The sequence below is a fragment of the Marmota monax genome, unplaced genomic scaffold (genome assembly GCF_021218885.2).
Source record: "Marmota monax isolate L192 unplaced genomic scaffold, Marmota_monax_Labrador192_F-V1.1 WCK01_AAM20220418_F8-fsc01098, whole genome shotgun sequence".
Lineage (NCBI taxonomy): Eukaryota > Metazoa > Chordata > Mammalia > Rodentia > Sciuridae > Marmota > Marmota monax.
This window is the reverse complement of record NW_026694146.1, coordinates 37,162-48,882: the sequence shown is the minus strand read 5'-3', so window position 1 is coordinate 48,882 and position 11,721 is coordinate 37,162. Positions and strand designations below refer to the sequence as shown.

Sequence of the window (11,721 nt, the reverse complement as noted above, 5' to 3'; positions counted from 1 at the left end):
TTTCCTTCAAAGGTGTTATGAAAATATGTATAGAAATGAATTTAGTTCCTTTCTGTATAACCAATTTTGGCCCTAAATTCTGGTATTGGTGAATGAGATCCTTTATTCATAACTCATCCAGAAAATAATATATTGTCACTCAACATTCCCATGCATATACTTATTATTCACATTGCTACACTGGCTGATTTCCACTCAACTTTCATACCCCAGTTTAAATGTCTACTCTTCTAATAACATTTTTTTCCTTCCTGTAAGCTTCCCATAACCCCTTATACATCTTCCATTATATTTCTCTGTGCATTGAAACTGCCTTTTGGTTTATCTGTCCCATGTGACTTTGAGTTGCCTTAGGGAAAGAGTGTTCTTAGTTCCCTAATTATCCTCAGAACTACCAAGACATTTACCATATTAGTCAAACATTTGAAAAAATTTTGGGATGGAATGTTACTGAATCATCTTCACATAAAGTCCACAGTAAGACCATTCTCAGTGCCTTTTGGTCAAACATAACCTTAGAATAACATAAATATTAAAGATCGACCCTTTATCCACCTACATATTTCCTCAATTTTTCTATCAATATCTATTTTTCTCAATGCCTATCATGGTCTCTCTGATTCTATATATTTCCATTCTGCTTCCATTCTTTCCTCAATTAAAGAGTTCCTTGATTTTATACCAGGTCTCTAGAAGATTTGGGAAAATGCTTATGGTGGGATGTGTTTTGGATTCCCTTTTGACAACCCAACTCAACCCTTACTCAGTTGTGATGCAGAGGTACAGTACATTGTTTTCACTTGGCACCTTTTATGGATCCTAGGCCTCATCATCCTTTAATTACATGTCCTGCCTCCCTTCAGCTATGTTCTTTCTGACAGGCAACATTACTTCCTCCAGAAATCTCCCTGTTTGGGGACTATGCTGGCTGAAACTTCCAGTGCAATCAAACTCTGATGTTAACTTAAAATAAAAGGAAAAAAATGGCTGGGGCTGGGGTTATAGCTCAGTGGTAGAGTGCTTGTTTGCACAAGTGAAGCACTGGGTTTGATCTTCAGCACCACATAAAAATAAATAAATAAACACAACAAAGGTAGTAAAAATAAATAAATAAATAAATGGCAATAAGATGATTCAATATTACATGTGTGTACCAGAATTTTCATTTTTCTTTTTTTTTGATACATATGTTATTCAATAATGCTAATTTAGGGGATTTTACGCATTCTCCTCAGTAGTATTTAAAGGAATTTGGAATATACTTTACAGAAGTCATCACTTCATTTCAGTTCCCTCAAGCAAATTGTCACAGCTGGAAAAGATGGTACAGATAACAAAAGGGTGCCCTGCAGCAAATTGCAGAAGGAGCTGACCAAGGGGATTCTTCCAGGCTTCTTGCCTCTGTACATAAAGGGCAAGAAAAGTTTTACAATCTTATTAATCTGGTAGTATCTCAATACTCATCCAATCATATCAAAGGGGACTTAGATGAGAGCTTAAAACATGAACATAAATGTTCCCTGCTTAGAGTTTGATTCTACTTACACTTTCATTTTAACCATTACAGCAGATTTTGTGGGACAGCTAAATTCCTTATCTAAGATATTCTCAGCTTCAAAGATAGTCCCTCATAGAGGTCCTCCTGGAGATACATACACTCCTTCATTTAAAATAGTTCCCTCCCAGTAACTACAGCATCATCTTGTTTTATTTTTATAAAAGCACTTATTACTATCAGAAAAATTCTTTTGTGGTTTCTGTTTATTTTAATTTTATTTTTATACACTGCCTGCCTCCTCCCCATGAAACACCGGCTAGCTAGAACAATACCTTATTAATATGATTATTAATTGCATTTCTCATTCCTAGGGAGTTGTTTGGACCATAACAGGAACTCAGTAAACAAGAATGGAAGAAACTGGCGATTACTACAGAAGTTCTAGAATATAGCATTTGCTACCAGGTGTACAATAAAAGAGCCAATTAAGACGTTTCCAGGTTATTTCTCACTGGCTCCATTCTAGCAGGACTCACTCACTCTCAGAAATACTATCAGTTGTTCACCGTCTAGTGCCACTTGAAATGGATTTTTATACATGCATCTAAATTCTGCCTATGACCATGAAGTGAAGAAAATTTTCTGTGGCCACTATAGAAGCTTCAGCCCTAGAACATGTATGCACACTTTAGAAATAGAAAGGAAAGCCCACAGAAGGTTTAAAACAGGCATAGTACATTAATTAAATTAGTATTTTATCAAAATAGTGTAAACAATGTATCAGGCACTATGTTATAAGCAAAGTTTGCTAGATTTGCATCTATGGTAAGCAAAATCAGACTATACTCAAACTTCAAAATTCTCCAAAGGCTTTCCAAGTACATTGCTTACCTGACATTTAAAGCCCTATATAATCTGTTTTTTTTTTCTCTCTCTCTCTCTCTGGGTTGCTCTCCTACTATGTTTCTCCACTTGCTCCCTTCTATACACACTGGCTACCTGTTAATCATTGAAAATGGCAACCTCTACCCAAATTTAAGGAAGATATAGTTGTTTTTCCTTCTGCCCAGAATGTACTGGCCTCACCATCCAGATTTTATCATGGCTGACTATAATTGAGGTGTGTGACCAAAAGTTACCTCACTGGAAAGGGACACAGTTTTATACCTCAATGTTAAGTAGCCATCTAATATTCTATACTATATTACCATCTTCAGTATCTCTAAGAAATGAGTAGTTATTTGATATTTTCTCTTTTGTTTATGTATTATATTTTAGGGGTGCTGGGGATTAAGCCATAGCCTCACAAAGGCTAAGCATGTGCTATACCACTGAGCTGTGCTACACTTCTAACCCATTTACTTGTTTTTCATCCCTATGAGTGCTGTGAGAGAAGAAACAATATCTTTCTGTCAGAGATCATTTCTAATTTGTTTTCTGCTGTATCCTCAATGCCTACAGTAGGGATTGGTATTTGGTAGATTCTTTGCATGTATCTGTTAAATGATCAATAAATAGATATTTTTCAAATATTGAAACCAATGAATATATAAGCTACTCACAAGTAATCAGGTGATTTTTTCATCTTCCTCAAGAGAAACTAAATTTTACACTATATTTCAAATTCACAAGAATATATTTAGCTAGCTACTTATACTTGATCTAATCATTTATGGCCAGAGGCCTGGTTCATGTTGGGTGGATTTACCTTTAACTCACCCTTGAAAAGATGACAAGGCTTCATATAAGGGAAAACTCTTTAATAGTTATAACAAAATATAATAGGTGCTGAGTATGACATGTAACTATTATACAAAGTTGGCCCACTGAGAAAGGTGGAGTAGTGTGTTAGGTCATAAAATCACTTTTCAATCACAGAAGAAATAACCAAGCAGGCTATAGTATAATATCAGTATTATGATTAATTGCATAAGAAAATAAGTTCTTTAATGCTGGTAGTAAGTAAAAGGAAAAAAAATGTTAATAAATCTGTCTGATTTTGATGTCTGTTGTTAATGACAGATGATAATCAATAATATGCTGCTATACAATGTCCTAGAAAGTCCTAGAGGCAGAAGACTAGGAGTGATGCTTGAGGAAGCCAATATAACTGAATTTTTGCTGTTTCAAAATCTATATATTCTCATAGACCATTTATCTAATAGTCATGACTAGATAAAATAGAATCCAATTAAATGACTGAGTAGAATGTTAATCAAAATCATTATACTAATTAAAGGCAGTACCTTTCATTTGATGAACACTATTTTTGTTTGTTTGTTTTGTTTTGTCGTTTCCCCCCCCCCGGGTTTGAACCCAGGGATACTTAACAACTGAGCCACATCCCCAGTCTTTTTATTTTTTATTTAGAGTCAAAGAGTTGCTTAGGGCCTTGCTAAATTGCTGAGGCTGACCTGGAACTTGCAATCCTCCTGCCTCAGCCTCATGAAAGACTGGGATTATAGGCATTGCCTCCACACCTGGCAGTATTGTTGAACATTACATATATCACCTGTTATAAGTCAGGGTCTTTTCCTAGAAGAAGGCTATAGAATAAGGTAGGATAATTAAGTGTCAGTTGAATATACAAGGGTATCCATAGTCTAGCCTACAAAACCATATTTTAGTAGCATCTTTCCATACTTATTTATAAAAACATGCTTACATTTCAACCACACAACATATTTCACCATTTTCTAAACACACTGTGTTTTTAAATGGGTGAAACAAGCATATACTTCCCCCCCTTCATGTCTACTGTGTAAGTTTTTTTGTTTGTTTGTTTGTTTTTTAAGATCCACACCACTTCGTTTTTCAAGATTTATCTGAAATCACTTTCCCACCAGTTAGAGGTGAGACATTCAATATTTGTAACAATGTGTGCAAGTTTTTAGCCCCATTAAACAATAATCACCTGAAGGACAGGAAGAAATATTCTTCTTGTTTGTTTGTTTGTTTGTTTCTTAATCCACTGGAAGACTCCAAATATTTCTGGATTACCTGGCCAAACGACACCTATAATTGACCCCTTACTTCACAAAGACATGTTTAGGAATTATGCTATTTCCATTTGGGCCTGCAACAATTAGTTACAATTTTAACTTTTTGATTCACACTCAAACACAGGTACTTTGCCTTTCTTTGAAAAACATATATCTAAAAATAGGATTGAGTCCTGGCATTCATGGTACTAAACTCCTTTTCTGTAGTATTACTGATGGTTATTGTTACCAAGCTTCACAGAATGTGCTTCCTCCTACTTTCATTGTATTAACTCTTTTGCTGACGGCTAGGTAATCAATGATCCCTGACTTAAGGTACTTTTTTCTTTCTCCTATAACCCATTATTTTCCAATTTATCCAAGAGAGACTAGGCCCACTTAATAATGGATGCAAGAAACTCTGGACTCACGATTTAGATAGGTATTAACAAGTTGTCCCTTTTCTTCTGACAAAACAGTGGCAGCTTCTTCAGAAAGTGACAATGCCAATGCTTTGGTAAATCCTGCAGTGCACATGTTTTTGATCTTACTTTATAAATCATTTTCAATTGTGGGATCTTGAGCTTTGTGGATCAAATAGCACTTGTTCATACAGCACAAAGGTAGTCTATAACAAAATATTAGAATATTATCCAGAAATCTTATTTAAGGAAAACTAAAAAAAGCATTGCTTTTAATTAATCCATTCATTGGTAATAGTCTACAATGACATACAAATAACTTCCTTCTGTTTGTGAATGTCAAGATAACCTAAGGGAAAAGTGGGTGGTTCCATAAACTTTATTCTCAGTCATCACATGCTACCCATTGTGTTTACTTATGTTCTGTTGACTATACTTTAAGATTATTTTCTCTAATAAGAATTAACATGTCACAAAGTAGAAAAAGGACATAAAGATATTAATGGAAATAGACCACAGATCATAGATAATAATGATATTGAAGCACAAATTTAAAACATCAAAATATCAAAACTGATAATTCTTTCCTGTGAGAACCTTATACCCATCTGAATTTCCAAATAGTGACTTGTTAACATTTTAATGAGTAAATGATAAAGTCCTTTTAAAGGAAACTTATGTTATTGAAAGAACATTCCAAAAATGGATGTTTGAAATATTCATGTGATTTATCTTTCATTTTGTCAAAACAATATAAATATGCTGCTTATATAACTTATCTCTATACATTAAAAAATTAAATTGTTGTATATTCTAAGCAAATAGCTGCAATGGTTTTCAAATAAAGTCTTAAAATATAATAATGTAGCTTTTCTAATTAATATTATTTTCAGCAATAGTATTTCAAGCATCAATTTGGTAATTGTCAGCAAAAACAATTTGCACAATTTATACAACTGGTATTTTGTAATAAAAAATGTATTCCATGACATGCTTTTTTAAATAGAGCTCCATATATCTCTGAATTCTTTCTTCAGGCATATCAGCACTTAAAACAAACATATAGAAATGAACTTTTACTAGTCTTTTGAATTGCTGTATTATAGATCATTCTACAATGATTCAGAAAAGTTATAACAATGAAGTCTATTAATTATAGTTTCTCAATAATTTCAAGAAAAATATTTTGACAGATTAATAGCTTTCAAATGGTTTATTATTTCTTCAGTTCACAGTCCATTTCTCTACATATTTAATAAGACAATTTAAGTACTGTATCATTATAAACAAAGGACTTGATTATCCACATGTTTTGGCATACACAGGGATCCTGGAACCAATCTCCATGAATAATGATGGCTAACTGTAGTGTATCAATATGTATGCATATATTGGAACTGGGATTATAGTTCAATTATTTTAACTGTTAGGTGTATGTGAACAAATAAAAAAAATTAATATAGTAAAAGAGTTCACATTCACTAATAAGGTGCTTAATCCCCCCATTACTGCACCACTACAAACCTATTTATTAATCTCTACTTCATCCCTGCAAGTACTCCTTGTCCCTTGGATTGGTCCATGCTCCTGTGCCCACACATTTTTTCCCCTTAACATTTTTGCCTAATATAATTCCATTTGTTGCTCATGAATGATCATTTTCTGTATTATATAAAAATACTATTCAGGCTTCAAAACCTAACTCATTACATCTCTTCATGTCTTGCTTCTTTAGGTATTCATAGAAGTATTTTTATATCTCTGTTATAGCTCTGATCATAGTTATCCTTGTAAAAGCTTCCACAGTGGCTGTCTCTGTTTATGAGTTCCTCAAGGGCAAGGATCAATTCTTATTCATCTTTTCTTCCATTGCCTAACATAATGACTAACATGGCATAAGCATCAATAAGTGGGTTGGAGTATATTTCCTCACAGGAAAAGGGAAATTAAATAAATGGCTACACTGTGATTAGAACAGCAGACTAGTTTAAGTTGCCACAAATGCTTGCCACCAGCCACCACTGTAATAATGTTTTGCTTACATACTGCATTTCATTTTAATCTTTCAATCCTACACTTATAAGTAAACTTTTACAAGGATTCTGGGAATCGATGTGACTGCAATTGGAAAGATTCCAAGTATTTTATTGAAATAAGAGGCAGCACAAGAAACTGACCAGATGTTAAACACTGTGAACATGTACCTTGGGCATCTCATTTTAGTCTTGCAGAAATATGAACAAGGGAGTAATTTTTCAAAATTGCATGTGGGATTCACATGCACAAAGCCCATTATTTTCCCACAGGTACCTGAAATAATGGGGGTAGAGATAGCTCTGATTCTATAGTCCCTACACACATCTAAATAGGAATGAGACCAGAGGGACACATGAGAAATACTCAATAGCTTTGCAGTTGTTAGTAATTCTTTCCTCTACAAATAATGTCATTCCCAGAATGAAAACGCCTGCAACATATGCAGTGAAAACGGAAAGTCATCAATAAAGTTGAATGTGAATCTGAATGATGACTGTCATTATTTTGCATATTTGAACTACCATAGGATCAAAGAAAATATGATGTAGAGAATCTAACATATTTTCAAAAAAGAATAAACTAAGTAAAATTGGCTTAATAACCATTTATTCTTTTGTTTTTTGGTTGGTTGGTTGTTTAGATACTGGGGAATGAGCCCAGGAGTTATGAGCCACATACTCAGCCCTTTTAATTTTTTTTATCTTGAGACAGGTCTTGCTAAGTTGTTTGGGGCCTTACTACATTACTGAGACTGGCCTTGAACTTGCCATCCTCCTGCCTCAGCCTCCCAAGCTGCTAGGATTGCAAACATGCACCACCACATCTAGCCAGTTTATCCTTTTTTGAAAAACATCAGGTTTGAATGTAGCCAGACATAGCTTAGAATAAAATTTTAAAAACGTAATTGTTAATTATATATCCTTTTCATTTTTTTCTTAAATAAGAGTAGTAAAACCTTTTTCAGAATGTTACTGTGTTAATTGAGGTAATGAATGCATTGTTTAACATACAGCACATGTTTAAAGTATAGATGCAATATTAATAATGGTATTTTAACCTAAAAGGTGTATGTATTAAAATGAATTTTAATAATTTAAAACAATTGTCTATTTTTCATAAGACAAGTACTGGCAACGCTCATATAATATTCCTGTCACCAATATTTCATTCCTCACTCGATTATCTTATCAGTTTGTGGATTTTTTTAAAAATAATCTTTTAGTTGTAGATGGACACAATATCTTTATTTTATTTATTTATTTTTACGTGGTGCTGAGGACTGAACCCAGTGCCTCAAAAATGCTATGCAAGTTCTCTACTACTGAGCCACAACCCCAGTCCCAGCACTGTGTGGAAATTTACAGTGTTCTTTCATTCTAAGCAGAACCACTTTTACATTCTTTAATGCTGGCCTTGGCCATGTAACTTTCCTAAGCTAAATAAATGAAGTAGAGTTGATGATATACCAGGTATGAACCTAGAGCTGATGCATATTTCTGCAAATTCTCTTATTCCTCTATTTTAAGTAGTCTATTTGGGTCATCTTTGCTTTATCACATTTGTAGATGAATAACAAAAGCTGAGAGAAGTGAAATGTAATTGAGCGCATTGAAGAAAACAAGTAGTCTCAACTGAGGATCACAAGTGGGCTACCTGTGCTCACCTGAGGATCACACAAAGCCCTGCTGGACCAACCTGAGCTCTCTCATGCCATTGCAGTCAGGGAACGTGGGCTGGACTCAGAAGCCCATCTCATTAGAATATCAGATCCCAGAAGGAAAGGCAGGAACAGCCATGCTGACGGGTCTCTCCCTGCACTTGAACTTTCACTCTGGAATTCTTCATAGCACAGAGAGCTCCAGCTGCTGACAGACAAGGGCAGAAACTAAGAAAAGCCATCTTCCCTGGCAGGCCCTAGGAAGGTGACCAATGACATGCCTCAAACACACTATTCCAAAAGGAGTCACATAGAGCCACTCAGGGTCAGTACGTGGGGAAATGAATTCCAGGCCTGACTGGAGGAGGAGAAAAAGGCCCATTGCCAAAGGTGTGCTCACAGGTATACAGGTGCAGTCGGAACCACAGTTACTGCAGCCCACCAACTGCCCTTCAGTGTTGTGACTTTAGTTTCCATGCCCTTCTCAGGATATTGAAAGGGAAGCCTCACAGTTCACAGTGCTGAAAGGCTAGGTGTAGCAAAGATCTAAGATAATTCAGAATCGTTTTTACCCAGGAACAGATGACCTTCACAATTATAGCTGTGAGCCACAGGTTGCTCTTTCTGCATTTATTTGAATGCTCGGGATTGGACTCACCTTCCACTCACCTTCTTAGGGTTGAAAGGAGCCTTGGGTGTTGGCTGACCAAATATTGCTAAGTTCCCAGTGTGCTTTCCAGCCGACTGCTTGAAACACTGATGTTTCTCTACGTGTTGCCACTGTGGGTCAAGGGAGAGGGCTACTTGTCCTAAAGATCATCTAGTCCTATCACCCTAACTTCAGCCACCCTTACTGGGAAAGAGAAGAAAAAAACAACCAGGGCTCACAGAATTCACAAATGGCAGGCTTCCATCTGCTGACTAGATGGGCAGGCGGGAGGTCGCAGGACAGGAATGTGAGCTGGCAGATTTGAGCCCTGCAGCACCTACCTGGCAGGTCTCACATCTTCTCCCTGTCCCTGCATCAGAGGGGATTTTGGGGAGCAGAGACGGAGTGAAGAAGGAGGAATCCACACAAGCTGTTGCCATACTACAGTCATTGGAACCGGGAGGTTGCAGGACCCTAGGGGCATCACACCCCAGCCCACACAATGGCCACCCTCACTGCTTGCCTGACACCTCATGGGGACACAAGGGGGCAGAGGGTGGCCTGTGCCTCCATCTCTTCCCACTCCCTGGCCCCACCCTCACCAAGTGCCTCAGAAAATCAAGTGGATGTGTGGAGGATCCAGAACCTCTTTCCCCACCAGGGAATACCTGTGATTCTTCATGGGGGTTGGGAGGTGAAACTCTAGGAACCTGAAGGGGAAGAAGTGAGCATCAGGAAAATGGGTGGCCAGAACCATCACCCACCAGCTCCTCTCCTCCAGAGAAGTCGTCTCCCCCAAACGTCCTTCCATCTTGTTCCCATCTGTCTCTCTGACTTTCCTTGTTTCTTCCTGAGATGCACTTCACATGTCGGTGCAGGAAAGGCCACGGTCCCTCTCAGAGCTGACAGGGACACCCATTTCTCATGGCAAACATCCTGATCTAACACCCTAATTACCACATTAGACTGATGAGATAAGCCCTATTTCTACTCTGTTCTGCCAGTGTGAAGACCAGAAAGACCTCCCTACATTGCCCAAGTGGAACTGGGTGACCTGTGAGGGAGGTAATGGCCTCCCTATAACTGGTTAGGAAGCCAGGTCGGAAGTTCTCACATACCCTTGGGGGTGGGAAGAGAGGGACACTTACCTCTGTCTCTGCCACCTGCTCCTTTCATTTCACCTCTTTATTCCAGCCTTTCTCTCCCCTACCTGACTCCAGGTGACTTGAGGGAAGATCTGTTTTCATCAGATTTACATCTGGGTCATGGGGACAAATCCTGCAACATATAGGCCTGCATCAAATTCCTGTGAGTGATCCATGGTACCCAAAAGGAACAAAACACGTTCCCCATCCCTTTCAGAGCTGCACGTGGACACACGTTCTCAGTGTTCCTTACAAACATGAAAGATCTTACATGGACCTTTTGCAACCTGTAGACAGACTCACCTGTGTTCCTTGCCTCCTGCTGGTAGGACCATCCGTTGTCACAGCAAACATGCAAGTAAAGCCTGTGGGGATAATCAAGACCTAGAAATTTTATAAATAAGTGCACCAGCACAGAGTAGCTGTGGCAGAGTGAGGCCTGGCACCTACATGGCCCTGGGTTTGATCCCCCCCACCACAGAGCAACAACTACAACAAAATCAATCTCTCCCTCTCCCTCTCTCTCTCTCTCTCTCTCTCTCTCTCTCTCTCTCTCTCTCTCTCTGTATGTGTGTGTGTGTGTGTATGTGTGTGTGCAGCAGTAGTAGTCAGAGTATCAACTCAGAGGGAAACTCTTCCTCAAGGCACAAAATGAAGGACACCAGAAATGTCCAGAGTGTAGTCCCCAGACTAAGTAATAAGAATTCCTAAATATTAAGCCATGGGAATCCTGTTTAGGGCGTTCCCAGTTTAGGTTCCAGGTTTAAGGTTTAAGATTATTCCTGCTGGGAATAGGGCGTATCCTGCTGCCTGAGTTCCCCTTGAGTTCTCACGGGATTTAGACAGTATATTTTGGAGATAGAAGCCCAGTGGAGGTGGATTTGGGCAGAGAACGTGGATTTGGGCAGAGAACATGGATTTCCCAAGAACATGATTGTAGAAGGCTGGTGTGAGTTTGGGAATAAAGAGTTGCTGTTTGAATCTACAAGCTGTGTGGTGGCTCGTGATTGTGTGCCCAGCCAGACTGCGGCATTTGTGCCCAGCCAGACTGCGGCATTTGGCGGCCCGTGCGGGGAACTTCTGAAGCTTGGAGGTAAGTGAAATTGTTTGCCCCTGAGGAAGAGCGAAAGAATGGGTGACCAATTCAAAAAACAATGTGTTATTGTTTTGATTTATCTTGTTTTTGTTTCAAGCTGCCTATCCCTAGAAATTTCTCAGGCAAACTGGAAAAAATGGTTGACTAAAGGTTTGAAGTTTGTCGGCCCTGAGGAAGAGAAAATTGATACAACGATTTTTTATTCCGTTTTTGTTTCATTCAGTTTCGGCTTTGTT

General features: G+C 37.9%; 1 long non-coding RNA gene across 2 annotated transcripts; it reads right to left on the bottom strand.

Moving 5' to 3' along the window:
* Positions 1-3,881: 3,881 nt before the first annotated feature.
* On the bottom strand, positions 3,882-8,793 carry LOC124107603 (uncharacterized). Of its 2 annotated transcripts, XR_006856475.2 has the most exons (3): positions 8,634-8,793; positions 4,911-5,107; positions 3,882-4,498 (listed from the first exon to the last, which is right to left on the bottom strand). It is a non-coding gene; the product is annotated as an uncharacterized LOC124107603 (long non-coding RNA). The 2 variants fall into 2 exon arrangements; XR_006856474.2 differs by lacking the exon at positions 3,882-4,498 and having other exon boundaries at positions 4,792-5,107.
* Positions 8,794-11,721: the final 2,928 nt, after the last annotated feature.